The sequence below is a fragment of the Lampetra fluviatilis genome, chromosome 49 (assembly GCF_964198595.1).
Source record: "Lampetra fluviatilis chromosome 49, kcLamFluv1.1, whole genome shotgun sequence".
NCBI lineage: Eukaryota > Metazoa > Chordata > Hyperoartia > Petromyzontiformes > Petromyzontidae > Lampetra > Lampetra fluviatilis.
Genome location: NC_136323.1, coordinates 7,362,910 through 7,377,941, shown reverse-complemented (window position 1 = coordinate 7,377,941; position 15,032 = coordinate 7,362,910). Strand labels below are relative to the sequence as shown.

The 15,032-nt window shown below is 44.8% G+C and overlaps 1 protein-coding gene across 5 annotated transcripts in view; it reads right to left on the bottom strand.

Annotated features, from left to right (window-relative positions):
• The window catches only part of LOC144948503 (regulator of G-protein signaling 8-like), a 164,958-nt gene that overhangs the window by 62,419 nt on the left and 87,507 nt on the right, over positions 1 to 15,032 (bottom strand). The gene's annotated exons all lie outside the window — the stretch shown is intronic.

Below are 15,032 nucleotides of genomic sequence, written 5' to 3'. Positions count from 1 at the left end.
AGTCACGCCACTCACATCTGCTGTTAATTTCCAGCAATCGGATAATTGCATTTCTGAGCCGATGAATCATGGGTAACGATTGCAAGTTGCTATGGAATGAGAATAAATAAGATAAAAAAATACGAGATAAAAAAATGTATTCTCCAAAGTGCCTTAACCTAATTGATATTTTAATTTATATATATATATTTCACTCTAGCTACATGATTTATATTGGCAGCTGTTTAAAACAGCAGCAATGGAAATGGAACACATGTCACGGCTGGAATTGTCTCACAATGACAACGCTCCTCAGGGGGTTGCATAACCACGGCGTTGTGAAATCAAAGGGGGCGACACCAAGAGTGCAGATTAAATATGCAAGGGCACCACTTGAATAACATTGCTCATGTGATCCTTATGGCGGTACCCCGGGGTACCAAATCATACAAAATGGCCGAGGCAATTAAATATTTTATTTCTGGGACACTATTTTTTCCATGGGTGTACTTAACGCTGCGACTGGGGTACCAATCAATCCGAAATCAGTGCTACTCTGCAACGTCGAAACGCCAAACATCAGCATAAAAAATTCGTTATCGAAATATTTTACTTTGAATAGTGCATTGTGTACAGCTCGTTGACGTGAGTCGATTGCTGCATCGCCGACCATCAGCAGACTAAAAATGACTGCATCACGGACATTATGCGAGAGCCGGGGTACTATGGTACCCCGGGGTACCGCCATAAGTTTCATATTACGCTTGTTTGTCCAGGAAAGCCTCACGGAACCTCCAGACTGCCTTTAAAGGAAGGTCCTCCCAAGCTTTTTTCAGTAGAGAGCGATGTCACTCCCGTGTGTAATCCCAAATAAGTAATTTTCACTGTGCGTAGCCAACTCAACGTAAAAAAGCAGTTCTAAAAAACATATTTTCAATATAGATTTAAAAGTGTATTGCTCCAGTGACTTCCTAATATCGGAAAGAAGAGCGTTCCAGACGGGCGCAGAAGCGGTTATGAAAGTGCGCGATGCAGTGACCGTTTTTGTTCGATGGCGAGCTAAAATCCGCTGCGAGGATGACTGGAGTTTGCTTGATGGTTTATACTCCTTGACGAGATAAGCAAGGCACTGTGGTTTATTTGTGGCATTAGGATATTGGGATATTTGGCCAATAACTGTTAGATTGTATTGGGTTTGTTTTTAGCTGTGTGAGTACACCGAAGAGCCCAGACAAATCCGGGTAGAAGAGTGGGAAAACGTACACACTCCGCACAGACGAACCCAGGCCGTTCTTGCTGTGAGGTTACCACTCTCTTACCACCGTGCAGCCCTGCTTGCCACCCGTTCACAACATAGTTAAATCACATTTAAATGCAATAATTGTTTTTATACAGCAAGGCCGTAATTATAATATTCCTTGGAGGGGACAGATCCCCCCCAATATTCAAATATGCTCAAAATGTCCCCCCCAATATATTGCTATAAAAAAATAATTGCTATGCTATGGAAATAAAAACAACAATTTTCTATACCTTGGCCACAATATCTGGACTTGTCTTCGTATAAATCAATGCATAGATTTCTGTTCATATGATTGTGGTTATGGTTGTACTTTATTAATCCCTAATCTCTGCCATTACATACAATGAAACAAGAAATTATAAAAAAAAAGTAAAAACAGAGCAATGTAATACAATACACTATGAGAGATTATTGTAAAAAATAAATACAAATTCCATCGCATGTGTTAGTGACTTTTTTCTATTTTATGCAGGAAATGAGTTTTCAAATTGAGATATTTTTCTGGGTTGGGACCCCCAGACACCCTGGAAGATTTGGTCCCCCCAATGTTGACTCCATGGCTACGGCCTTGTTATACAGCATATGCAAACTACTTTGAATAACGTATGCCGCGAACTTCCGAGGAAATCTGTGTTCATTTCCAGTTATTCAAGACGCAATTTTGATCATCAATGCTCTGTAACATTTAAATGTCAACAATTTTCAGGCAATCGTGAATCCACTGCTATATGGTCTCCCCACGCCGCATCGGCCATGGAGGGATTAACCTACATCACCACTCTGGTCTCTATGGGTTGACGGGTAGGCCCGGAGGAGAGAATTCAGATATCACTTACTACTGAGGTTAACCATGGCAGGGAATCGAACTCAGGTTGCCCGGTTTAGAGCACAGCCCCACCCACATACATATACAAATTATTTATACAGTTCCTCCTACAATTGCAGTAATTGAAAACGCATGTTTATTGAATACAGAAAACCATGAAATGAGAATGTTTCAAATCATGGCAAAAAGGGTTTGCTAAAGCCGGTGGTGCGGGGGAGTGTTATCGCGTAGAAGCGGCACCCCACGTCATTAACTATCGGGGACCGTGGGCCGTGAGTTCCTCCTGGGCAGGGGGGGGGCCCCTTCGGCGTACCGTCAGCACTGCCCCGTGGGGCAGCCGCAATTAGGGCAGCCGCTACCACAACCAGTGGGGGGGACGCAAAGGTGACTTTGACTCCCGCTTTGCCCGGGGGAGGGGGGGGGTCGCCTTGATGATGATAATGATGCGCGAGAATGAGAAAAGCGGCGCGTTCAAAGTTTGCTTGGTCCTCCAGGTTGCAAGTAGCAAAGCAACTCCAGCAAAACAACAAAAAAACCCAATGACAGCCACGGGGCCCCGATGATGAATGGGCGGTTGTGCGATGGAGAGAGGGCAAAAGGGGTCTCTATTTTGGGAAGGCAGCCTGGGAGTAGCGGCAGGGCACTAGAGCCACACGCACAGAGAGTCTCTGACCTTGCTGCCGTGGTCCTCAATGACGTTGCTTGTGAATAATTACGCGCGGCGCGTTCATCCCCCCCCCCTCCCCCCCCCCCGAGAGCCACCTCAACGGTGATTCATGGGGGGGGGGTCCCATCGGTGGCGTGAAAACAGAACGTAAATGTCAAGTGCGCACTTGCCTTGAATACGAGTGTCTTACGACGCACACACACCTGTCGGTGAACGTGCGATGGTCTGCAGTCTCGTTGTCGTCATTGGCGTCATCCGAGCTATGAATGCCGCGTCTGCCGTCACGGACAACGTGCTCACGTTGATCCCACGGTCAAGTAATTGGATGAGCCCAAAAATGGAATACATCCGTTAATCGGTACAGGCGTAATGGGAATATAGCGTCATAGTCATCTCCTCTATTTAACCCAGGGAATCATCGCCGGGTCTCAAGACTCTTCTCAGGAGGGTCCTGCATCGGGATGCTTGGTCAAGAACACGAACGAGCGTTTTGCGTGAAGCAGCAAGCTGGACGCTACGAGAGACGCCCTGCACGTGGACAAACAAAAGTCCATACAGATCGGTGAAGGAACCACTCGCTTTTTGCTGCCACCTCCTGGTTACGTCACCCGAGTTTCAATACTTTTTTTCCGGAAAGTCCTGCACTGGGACGTTTGGTCAATCCCATTAATGAGTGTTCGGCATGCGGAAACAAACTGGAGTTCCAGAAGAAAACCCATATATACGAGGGAACGACACCAAAAGCTCCACGCAGATTTAATTAAGGAGACCGCATTGATTGAATCTCATCCCTGAACTACATCCATTGCTGGTATCCATCCCAAGCACTGACCCAGGCTCGGCCGTGCTCAGCATCCGAGATCTGGTGACACCGGGTCACATTGAGTGTTCACATAGTCACGGTTTACTCTTTGATATGGGCGAGTGTGGGGTGGGTGGTGTGCGCCAGCCATCCGGTGGCTACGAGGCAAAGCTTGGTGGATTCTATTCCATTCTTGAGCGTGATGGCAGCAATGCGTTCACCAGCTGAATGCCAATGTCCGAGGTTTGTCAGCCCACGAGAGGGCCTCGGCAGAGAGGGAGGTGTGGTGGCTGCTCTTCCTACATTGAGGGAATGCAGAACCACGGCGATTTAATTTGTGGTCAATTGTTTGGGTTGCATGGCCCGATTTGATTTTTCAATTTCATGAAGGAGATATTGTGCATCGGCCTGTCGATGTTCCAATGCGGTTGATGGCATTACGCCAGTGCCTTCAAGGAATGTCAAAAAGCCAGGAAGTGAGATGTTTGGGTCTGTAATGAGATGTTTATTGTGAAGGACCACGTCGGTCCACTCTGTTTGCCAGCATTGGTGCATTGAGCTAAGGTCATGTGCTTGACACACCAATGGACAGATGTAATCACGTTCCCCCGCGAGAGGCGGTACAGCAGTTAGGCTTGCTGACCTATCCGCATGGAGTTCGGTTGATCTTTCTCTGTGCATTACGATTTTAGTTTTTGTTGTTCTCTCATGCATTTAATGTTTGAAACCGGGTCATCTTTAAAAAGAGCATTGTGACAAGCTTAAAAAATTAATTTCCTGGGTAAAAAAAAGGAAATAGTAATGACCTACGCGCAGAAGAATTTAAACATTTTTTTCTATTCTAAGCAGATACCCCCTTAGGGGGCCTTCTACTGCATAGCAATACAACTTGTAGCCTGCTGTTGTGTTTTCATATGGACGTAATAGCGGGCGTATATGTGTATATATGTACATAAAAAAAATATTCTCGATAAACGTGTCCTTCACATCTCGAGGTAAGATAGGGCCCCCTTCTAAACAGCCAACCGCTGCTGCATTGTTCTGTCACAAATGCTTCTGATTAGTCGGCATTCACAAGCAGGAACATTGTCTTCGTCAGATACCGTATCTTCACCCACCGTGCCGGTGGCATTGCCAATTTTGAAGCATCAACGAATGCACACACTCTTTGGGTCTTTCGGTAAAGTCACGTCAATAGGTTAACAATTTTTTATATAAAAAACTACGACGTTTCAATCGCAACACAAGCGATCGTCGTCAGCGATCGTCATCAGGTGATGATCGCTTGCGTTGCGATCGAAACGTTGTAGTTTTTTATAAAAAAAAAAATGTTTAACCTATCTACGTGACTTTACCGAAAGACCCACAGAATATGAATTCCTGCACTCACGAAAGCTTTGAGTCAAGATTTAACGCACGCACAGTTCCAGGCCCTTCTATCAGTTGCAATTAAGCCCATTTGTTTAACTAAAGTTAACAAAAATGCTCAATCCACTGCTGGATGAAGGCCTCTCCAGGCCACTGCTACCTCCCGTGATCCCGCGATGCTGCGGTGCTGTGAACAATCCACCGAGAACCAGCTCACGGAGTGTTTGTGACACTCCACCTCCTCGGTCGATGTCCTCTCGCGACGCGTGCCATCTTATAACCATCGTCCACTGTCCCTTCCAGCCAAGGCAAGTGCCTGGCCAAGCTCACTTTCTGTTCTTTTTAATGACCACCACTACCTCTGCGCATTGCCCAGCAGTGCCGTATGAGCAGTTTAGTCGGCAGGTTATTACCGATTCAAAACTCATTTCTTTAAAACCGCTTTTTGCTTTTAGTTTGTTGTCATTCACCGCCCCCCCCCCCCACACCTCCGATTAGCACGATTGACTCCGTACGGCGAAAGAGGAGTTCACTATACATACACATATATATGGTGAGGGTCATTATTGCAGCAATAATTTGGTAGGAAGGAACAAATACTCCTGACAACAATTCCCAAAGAATATACCTGAAGCGCAACAAGAAGACCGCATTGAAACTAACATTACACGACATGAACACACGCATCAATAGATGCGTACATTTCTACTGCCTAATGGCCCATTACTGGCTTAGCAATGGTAAGATAACGGACGGTTGAGTAACGATTGACATTCAATAGATTCTAAAGTGCTGCAAAGCTAGTTGAAAGCTTTATGCATTAACACCACTGCGTAGGGTTTTCGCAGTGCTGCATAACTGTCTGACGTGTGTTTGGGTTGTACCGTGTGTCACATGTGTATGTATGTTGAACTTCTTTCACAAAGTACGTATCCAACTTTGCTAATCGGAGGTGCGGAGGAAAGACAACAAACTAAATATAAAAAGCAGTTGTAGAGAAATTAGTTTTCAATCTAGATGATTTAAAAGCGCACAGCTCAAGTGGCTTTCTAATATCGGAAGGAAGAGCGTTCCAGACGGCCGAAGCAGCGCATCTGAAAGCGCGCGATGTGGCGACCGTCTTTGTTCGATGGTCAGCTGAAAGCTGCTGCGAGGATGACCGGAGTTCGCGTGATGGTTTATGCTCCTGGACGAGATCAGCGAAGTATTGTGGTTCATTTGTGGCAAGAACTCGGTGTGTGATGAGTGCTACTTCGTAAAAAGGTCGCAAAAATAGAATGTTTTATATTTAAAAAAAAACACTTTGAGAATTCACAAATTCAATTCAGGAATCTCTTTTTTTTCCTTAACACCGCGATGAACATTAGCGGTGATTCTCATGCATATGCTTTGATGCCTTGTACAAGCAATATGGAATCAAACTGATCCAGCATTACATCCCAGCTATCGAGTAACCAAAGACAAAACTCGAATGTGGGAGGAAGTGTGAAATTGTACATTCGGTGATTGCCATTCAAGGGAAGCTTTTGCCTCGACAATGTCATATATATATTTTATACTTTCCCCTGCCTTTGTTTCTTGAGATTACATTTTGCACTATGCGAGCATTAGGCTCTTAAGGAGGGCTTACATGTGGTCCACAGAGCCAGATTAAATTGCACAGCTGTTGTTATCCCATAACCCCTGTGTGTGGGATTACCGTCTAATGGAAACAAGACCACGTCAAAGCCACAAGTAATGTATACAGGTCTTGGAGGATGTCTGCACTTGGCAAAGTGCAATGCAAATATTTATAGATTTTTTTTTTATAAGAAGACTCAGAATTCTTTGCAGGAATTCTAGATGTGGATAGCTTCAGCAAAATATTTCTTTTTTCGATATCTTTGTTTCGTAAAACAAATACAATTGTGAAGGTTCATGGTTATGAAGGACGCGTGAAAGATAACTTAATTTGCTCGTGATTGCTTTTCCATTAATTGTTTTATATTCACCATTGGAACCTCCTTTACCAGTAGCAAAATATGATAATTGTTTTTTTTACCCTTTTATCTGGCAACACTGGACCCATGCGCCTTTTGTCGTCATCTGGTCCAACACCATGTGAGACTGGGCTCTAAGAAAAGCTGTCTGGTGTGGACCAATCAATTTCAAGGACAGTGCATACATTATCAGAGTTGTGTTTTTTTTTCATTCCGACCGCAGGTATTGTAGTCAATGCAAACATGTAAAAAAGGTGTCAGTTTTGCTTTATATTCGTTCATTAAACATTTACTGTGCATCTTGAATGTAACTTTTAAATGGCGACAAGCATGTAATACCACGAACAGGAAATAGTCCACTGTGGGTAGGAGTTTGTTTATGTGAAATATGTACGTGCGTGTGTGTTGGTTTGTAAGCTGAGATTATGTAAATTAAAAAAGTTCCCTTACTGAATGGAAAGGAAATCTATTGCACTGTGGCTACCTCACCTTGAATAATCATGCAGGCTGGAGAAAATAAATAAAAACTAATTTCGTTTTTTGTTGGGTCAAATGCACTCCTTCTTAAAAGCCGTTTTGCTCGCGAGACTTGCTTCCACACAGAGCTGCGAAACACAAAACCACCGCGAGATTCGTGTTCTTGATGGTGCAGCAACATCGCTCTGCCCGCTCATACACCGAAGGCATTTAAAAAACCCGCGCTGGTGGGGAGTGAAGAAGCCGAAAGCGCTCAGCGTGGATGCCCCCCCTCTTCCCACCTCCCATCCTAGCTGCGAGTGTTTGGGGTTTTTTAAGACCGCCATGTGAGCCGGGGGATCTCAGTCCGCCAGGACAATGCCGACGTTTGGAGGGGGCCGCTGACACGGAGGCAAGATGGAGCACTCGCATTACGGCCTCGTCTGATGATCGTCTCGGGGTTGGAATTGAAGGCGTAAGTGGAACCCAGCCACTGCAGGTGCAAGCCATACATTTTGATATTGGCTTTCCGGACCAATATTGTTGTTCGGACAGTTGTTTGTTGTAGTTTAACAGCAAGCAAGCGAGCGAAAGAAAATCGCTCGACCTTGGTCATCTCATCAGTAGAGTCAGAATGGATAAAACGAGTAGACCATTAGTGTAATATATGCACGCCTTATATAAGTACGGTTCTAATATTGGTGACGCATTCTTATATGAAACTGGAGGAAGAAAGGTCAACCGGGCAGCTTTTGGCACAATCACATTTCGGATATAAGAACATCTGAACCTTGCTCCCAAGGGATGTGCTTATATCCAACTTCTACAGTAATGCTGGCATGGCAAATACTTGTTTTATCATTAGCCATAAAGCTTCACAACAAACCATTGTGAGTTTTTATTTAAACGCATTATTGCATTTTGAATTGACTAGGGCCCCAATTTGCTTATGAAATGCCCTTGCTAAATAATGCCTGACTAAATTTCGATTTAAAGCTTTCGTGACTGCAGGGATTCATTTTATTGGTTCTTTCGGTAAAGTCACGTAGAAGGGAAATAATAAAATAATAAAAATAAAACATTTAAAAAATATATGTTTCATTTTTATTATTTTATTATTTCCCTTCTACGTGACTTTACCGAAAGAACCAAGAAAATGCCTGACTACTCTTTGGTTTTTTCGGTAAAGTCACGTAGGTAAAGAATAAAATAAATGAAACAACTAAATTAAATCACGACGTTTCGGAGGCAACACAAGATTCCGCCTTCAGGTGGAACCGTTACAGCCAATGTCACTTTGGCTGTAACGGTTCCAAAGTCCCTTTGGCTGTGACGGTTCCACCTGAAGACGGAAGCTTGTGTTGCCTCCGAAACGTCGTGATTTAATTTAGTTGTTTTCATTTTATTTTTTACCTACGTGACTTTACCGAAAAAACCAAAAACTATGAATCCTTGCAGTCACGAAAGCTTCAAATCTAGAATTAATGCCTGACGACACAGCGTCAGTTGGCGAGTAAGCCTGACTGCTGGTGAGACTCTAAATGTGGAAAAGACGAGAGTTTGTTTCACCAAATGTAATGTAAATAGTAATTCTAGATTTGAAGCTTTCGTGACTGCAATGATTCATATTCTCAGGTTTTTTCGGTAAAGTCACGTAGGTAAAACATTAAAAGTAATGAAAGTAAAATAAAACAAAACAAAAATAAAAATAAAATTCACGACGTTTCGGAGGCAACACAAGTCTCCGTCATCAGGTGGGACCGTCACAGCCAGATTAGCTGCATCAAGTGAAGCAATGATTCAAAATGTAATCCCTTATAAGCAAGTTGAAGGGGGGGAGGAGAGGGGGGGGGAGTTCATCAGAATGTGGTAGCCAATGAATGGAACGTATCGGGAGGGAGGGGGGTGGGAGGGGGAGGGAGCCAACAAAACATTTGGCGACGGCTTGGACGCGGCTGCTGCGCACGCCAACACAATGGGCAGAAAGGGGGGAGGGGAGGTCTGATACACATGATAGAACAAAGGAACGAAAATGCCCATGTTTATACCAATGCAGGCTGAAAAATGAAGAGAGTACTGTTAAAAATAACTGGGGATGTTAACACTCGGTGAAGTAAATTAAAATAGTGCCTATCAGATAAGATGGTCCAAAAAGTGTAATTAAGTCTTTTTTGCGTGGTTAATAACATCTTTCCAGTGATTACTGAGTTTGTACCCATCATCACGGTTGAAATTATGTCTGTGTTTGTATATTTGTATGGCTTCGTGTACAAACCTTTGATGGTAGCCAGGAGGCTTGCAGAGAACCTTGGTCTCGGAAAAGACAATATCATGAGAGCCCGCCGAGTTGTAGCAATGATCGGCAACGGCCGAAGAGTCAGTTCTGCCGTGTTTCAGATCTGACTTGTGCTCGCGGACACGATCAGCAACATGACGTTTTGTTTCTCCAATGTAGCAATCACCACAAATGCAACTCAATTTGTAGACTCCAGGATACTGTAAGTCAGGAACGACATCCTTCACAGATGGAATCAGATCACGGATTTTATGCACTGTGCTGAATCGGACTTGGATCTTATGTTTGTTTAGAATTTTGGAGATCTTTTTGGTCACGCCTGCTATGTATGGTAACGTGATAGTTTTGGTCGGAGTTTCATGTGGTTGTTTCTGTGTGGTGGGAGAGACAGCTTGGCGGATAGTACGGTCAGAGTATCCGTTCATCCTGAGGGCCCGATGTACATGTCTTAATTCATCAGTCAGGTGGTGTTGGTCAGAAATGCCATGGGCTCTGTGGTATAGCGTTTTGATGAGAGAATTCTTTTGAGATGGGTGGTGGTGGGAATCCGGTTTCAGGTAGGAATCTGTGTGGGTGGCTTTCCTGTAGACAGAATGTCCCAAGGATCCGTCAAGCCTCCTCTTAAACAGAATATCCAAGAATGGTAGTTTACCGTCTTTCTCCACTTCCATGGTGAATCTGATAGATGGGTGTCTAGAATTGATGTGGTCCAAGAAGTGGTTCAATGCTGGGAGGCCATGTGGCCAGATGACGAAAGTGTCATCCACATATCTCTTCCACAGGGAAGGACGCAGGGTGGATGTCTGGATGGCGTCTGATTCAAACTTTTCCATGAAAATGTTGGCTATAACTGGTGACAAGGGGGAGCCCATAGGGGTACCCTCATTCTGTTTGTAGAAGGTGCCATTCCAGGTAAAATAGGTGTTGGTGAGGCAATGCCTAACCAGCGCAGGTACATCAGAATTCAATCCCTGTTGGACTAAGTCCTCAATTATTGTTAGGGTGTCCGGTACTGGGACTTTGGTAAACAAAGATACTACATCAAAGCTGACGAGAATGTCATCAGGAGATAGTACCATGTCCTTAACCATAGAGACTAATTGGGTTGAGTTGAGTACTGCCGAAGAGGTCTTGCCTGTGAAGGGGAGCAGAGTATCTGATAGAAAACGGGCTAGTTTGTACGTCGGAGAGTTTATCGTCGACACGATGGGTCGTAGCGGGGTGCCTTCTTTATGGATTTTAGGAAGACCATAGAGTCTGGGAGGTCTTGCCGCCGATGGTTTTAGAGAGGGACGTTTGCTTGGTTCGATTAGGGAAGTCGAACTCATGATGATACTGTTGGTTTTTGTCGTTAGGCTTTTGTTTTACCTACGTGACTTTACCGAAAAAACCTGAGAATATGTAAATAGTAATTTAAGAAATTCATAAATCATGTTCACCTGATCTTAAAAGTGTGAGGGCTGATGGACTGTAGAATATTAATGTGGGGAGATGAGTGCAAGTCTGTATATTTATCTAATTTCCCATAATGCTCCGAAACAATACGTAACATTTAAACAAAACACTATATTTTGATGTGGAGGTCTCAAAGTTACACTTTAAAGCGGGCAACGGGTAGCGAAATGAGGAATACATTACAGGGGTTGGTAAAGTTAAGAACGGCTCTCACGCACTCTTAAAAAGATAAGGAAAGACAAACATCAGCTTGATATGACCATTGGGAAAGGTAGTTAAACAAAGTCAAGGGGTCGTCGTAATGGCTATTTCTTTATGCCTCCACACACCTCACTATCGCTTGATCTGACTGCTGGTGCAAAGGTAGCAGCTCACATTCAAGGTCTACCCTTAACACGATCCCACACAGGCTTGAAGTCATCCGTTTGGTTTCTGGGCCTTGTGCACTACTCCAATTTCTTGCTCAACAGCCTTGCGCCCTCTTCCATCCAGAAACTTGGTGCCACTAAAAGTAACGCTGTGTGTTTTTTAGCACGCGCCTGCTAAGCTTGGCAAGGCGCGCAATCGTCCAGCCTCGCCTCCGTGCTTTAACTTTGTCCAGTGCTGACGCTAGTGCGGTGTATCACCATCGACCACGGTTAATCCACTGCTCGATGAAAGCCTCCCCAAGCCATCTGCCACCTCTCACGATTCACTTCAATCTCCGCCCATCCCGGTGCCCGTGCTGTCGGGCGTGTTCCGTTCCTTCGCTGCCACCGTTATTAATCTGCACCACGTGACACCATCCCTCCTCGCGACGTGTTCCTGCCCAAGCTCACTTTCATACTTTAACAGTTTGAATGATGTCCCTAATGAACGGGTTTCTCTTCCTGTCTCTAACTTTTAATTCCAAAGATGCACTACATTAGACTGGTTATTTTGTGCCGAGGTGACTCAGTGGCTTTTGAGGCCAGATTTCAATGCGAACTCGCGCTCGCATTGTGTACTGAACGCGGAAAGACATTGGGTTCAAAGCACAATGCCCTAACCACTATTGCCACACGGGTGTAGAAATAAACAAAAGACAAAGATCCCCAGTATAGCCTTAGCTGACGTTTGGGGCAAGTGCTGTTAGCAAGCAAATATGGACGAAGGCACGGGCTCACGAGGGGGTGGGTGACCAGCACCGCACCCGGCCACCTTTGTCTCCCCAGTGGCGATGTTTACACACCACATCAAGGACAGTACTCATTTGAGGCTGGGTCGACCTAGGGGAGGACCGGGACTGGTTCAGATAATTGTCACTGGTGTTGGCCATGGGCTGGAATCAAACTCGGGTCGTCGGTTTCGTAGGGCAGTCGGCTAACTGCTGTGCCACCGCCTCACCACACAAACACACACACACTTGCAAACACAAGCGACCTCAGTGGTTCCATTTCTGGCGGCAGGCAAGAAGTAAAAAAATATATATATTTATTTTAATAATAAAAGAACAAGCAGTCCTCTACATCTTTGATGGAAAAACCCACGTCAAATATCCATGTTTGGAAATGTTTATAGTGAGATTATATTTGTTTGTCTCGGTGTTTATTTAGGTGCTGTTTCCATACGGTAGAATGTAAAAGCCTATCTGGCTGTTTGTTATTATGTATTATCATGTTACCAATCTAACCCCGGGCACTATCAACACTGATGCGCAGCAAGGGACAGATGTGCACGTGCTATTTTTGTAACCTCGTCTGTAAACTGTACTGCTAAAACGTGACACAGTGGTGAAATATGAACGGTATTTACTTTTCACTAACTCAATGTGATCCTAGCATTGCTAATCCATTGCAACCCATTGGCGCTGTTGTTACCGAAAATGTTCAAATTCGAGGTCAACTGCAAGGTTTCGAGTTCATATTCCACTCAGGGAATTTATTAAACCCATATTCCATCCCTACGAAGTCAATAAAAGGACTTCTACGTAGTGGAATAGGAGGCAAAAAGGTACAAGTACCAAGTGGCCAAGTAAGGCCCGGAGCGGCCAAGACAGATGCTTCAGAGACCGATACAAATTTGAGAGTAAGTGTCTTCAATCACGCAGTGATATCAGAAGGCAAAGGCGCTCTTATCTTCACGTGAACAATAGGTTGGGGAAAACAACGAGAGGAAGAGAGAAAAACAAATGGATTTATTGACCCGAAGGATTGGACCGGCAGATTGTTTATGGAGCTTGTAACTTAGACGTAACGTTTCCCACACCTCCGATTAGCACTGTTGGCGATGTACGGTGCGAAAGAAGTTCAAAATACGTGCGTGCACAACGAGAGATCGAGCTGGAGATAGACCGCCGTCAAAGCACTCCAATAACAAAAAACTTGCAGAAATTCAACGGCGGTCATCCGATCGAGACAGGCCCTCAGCATGCGAAAAAGCAGTTTCCACTACGGGCTCAGGGATGCCGACAGAGATGAATCCTATAGCACTGCGAGATTGAGATGGGACTTTGTATTTTAAGTTCTTGAGAATGGCTTTTCGTGTTTCGTTTGTTGCCCATCGCCCGCACCTCCGACTAGCACAGTTGGCTACTTGCGAAAGAAGCTAAATATACATACCTATTATAATTATTTTTTGTCAGCAAACAAACGTCAGATGTAGGCATAATTGTTTACAGTTTTGACGGAAGCTTTCGCACCCCAAGCTATTTCCCAAGCTTCGTGTATGTACAGTTGTGTGAACGGTCAACATTGCGTCAACCTTTGAATCCATTCCATCCCCTCCAGATACCGACATAACACTGCCCAGTCCAGGTTGTATGTTCCTCCCAGCAAGTGCGGACCAAACAGGTGCCAGCAATATGCTCATTCAGATGTTACAGATCCGTGCGCAAGCCTTGAGGTCATCTCTGCCGGTCAAACGGAGGAGGGGGACGTTTGCATGGACACTCTTCATTGCCAAGTCCCGTTTGTGTACCCAAACACATTCCCATTTCAGCTCCGAGGGGTGACCACGTAAAACAACAACAACACTCATGTAAAACATGGCCTTCGGTAATTGTCATACGTACTCGTGTGCAATGTGTGCCTGGGTGGACGCGCTGGTAAAAAATACTGCTCGCAATTAGAGGCCTGCGAGTTCAAATCCGGGTCTTTGGTTGCCTTAGCTCATCATATCTCCAGGGCTAATGAAATAATGCAACTCCGTGGGAAATCAACAGCGGACACATATGGAGAAACCAGCCCCCATCATGGACACGCAGGATTTCCACATGTGGCTCGAGGGGGAGGGGGGGTGCGAAAATAAAAACGAGCTTGCCGCTTTTGTAGAACAGAAAAAACCACGTTGATTATGGACACTATGCCTGTAATGAGAATAATTATAATTTCCACTGATAACACACAGCACAGCATTCGCTCAAAATGTACGACAGAGAATGCCTCAGAGGCACGCGGGGGAACCACAGACAGCGGAAAAAGGCAGCGAGGTGATCAGCTGGCACCAAACTACCCCCAAAGCTCTGTGGTCCTCTACATATGAAGGCGTTATCGACCACTTAACGAGTGTTTACATGCGGCTGGAAACCAAAGCACCCAAGAAAACACTATACCCCATACAGATGGAACAGGTGGCGTCCACGTTTGTAGCACCGCATCCTCCTGGCAAAAACCAGGGAATGGCACCTCGCCATCCATAGGAGAGAGAGGAGGTTTCCCAACATCCGTGCGGCACCACCACCGCCCGGCTACTGATGCAACGCAACCGATACATTTCCCGTGTAAAAGCAAATAAATATAGAAACATTTATATTCTTGGTTCCCTGCAGTCACGAAATCTTTAAATCAAAATATAAACATTTCTCAAGCCCTTCTCTTCCACCTTGGAGTTCTGGATTTAATAAAAAATAGTTTTTATCTGTGACGATTATCACGTGACGCAA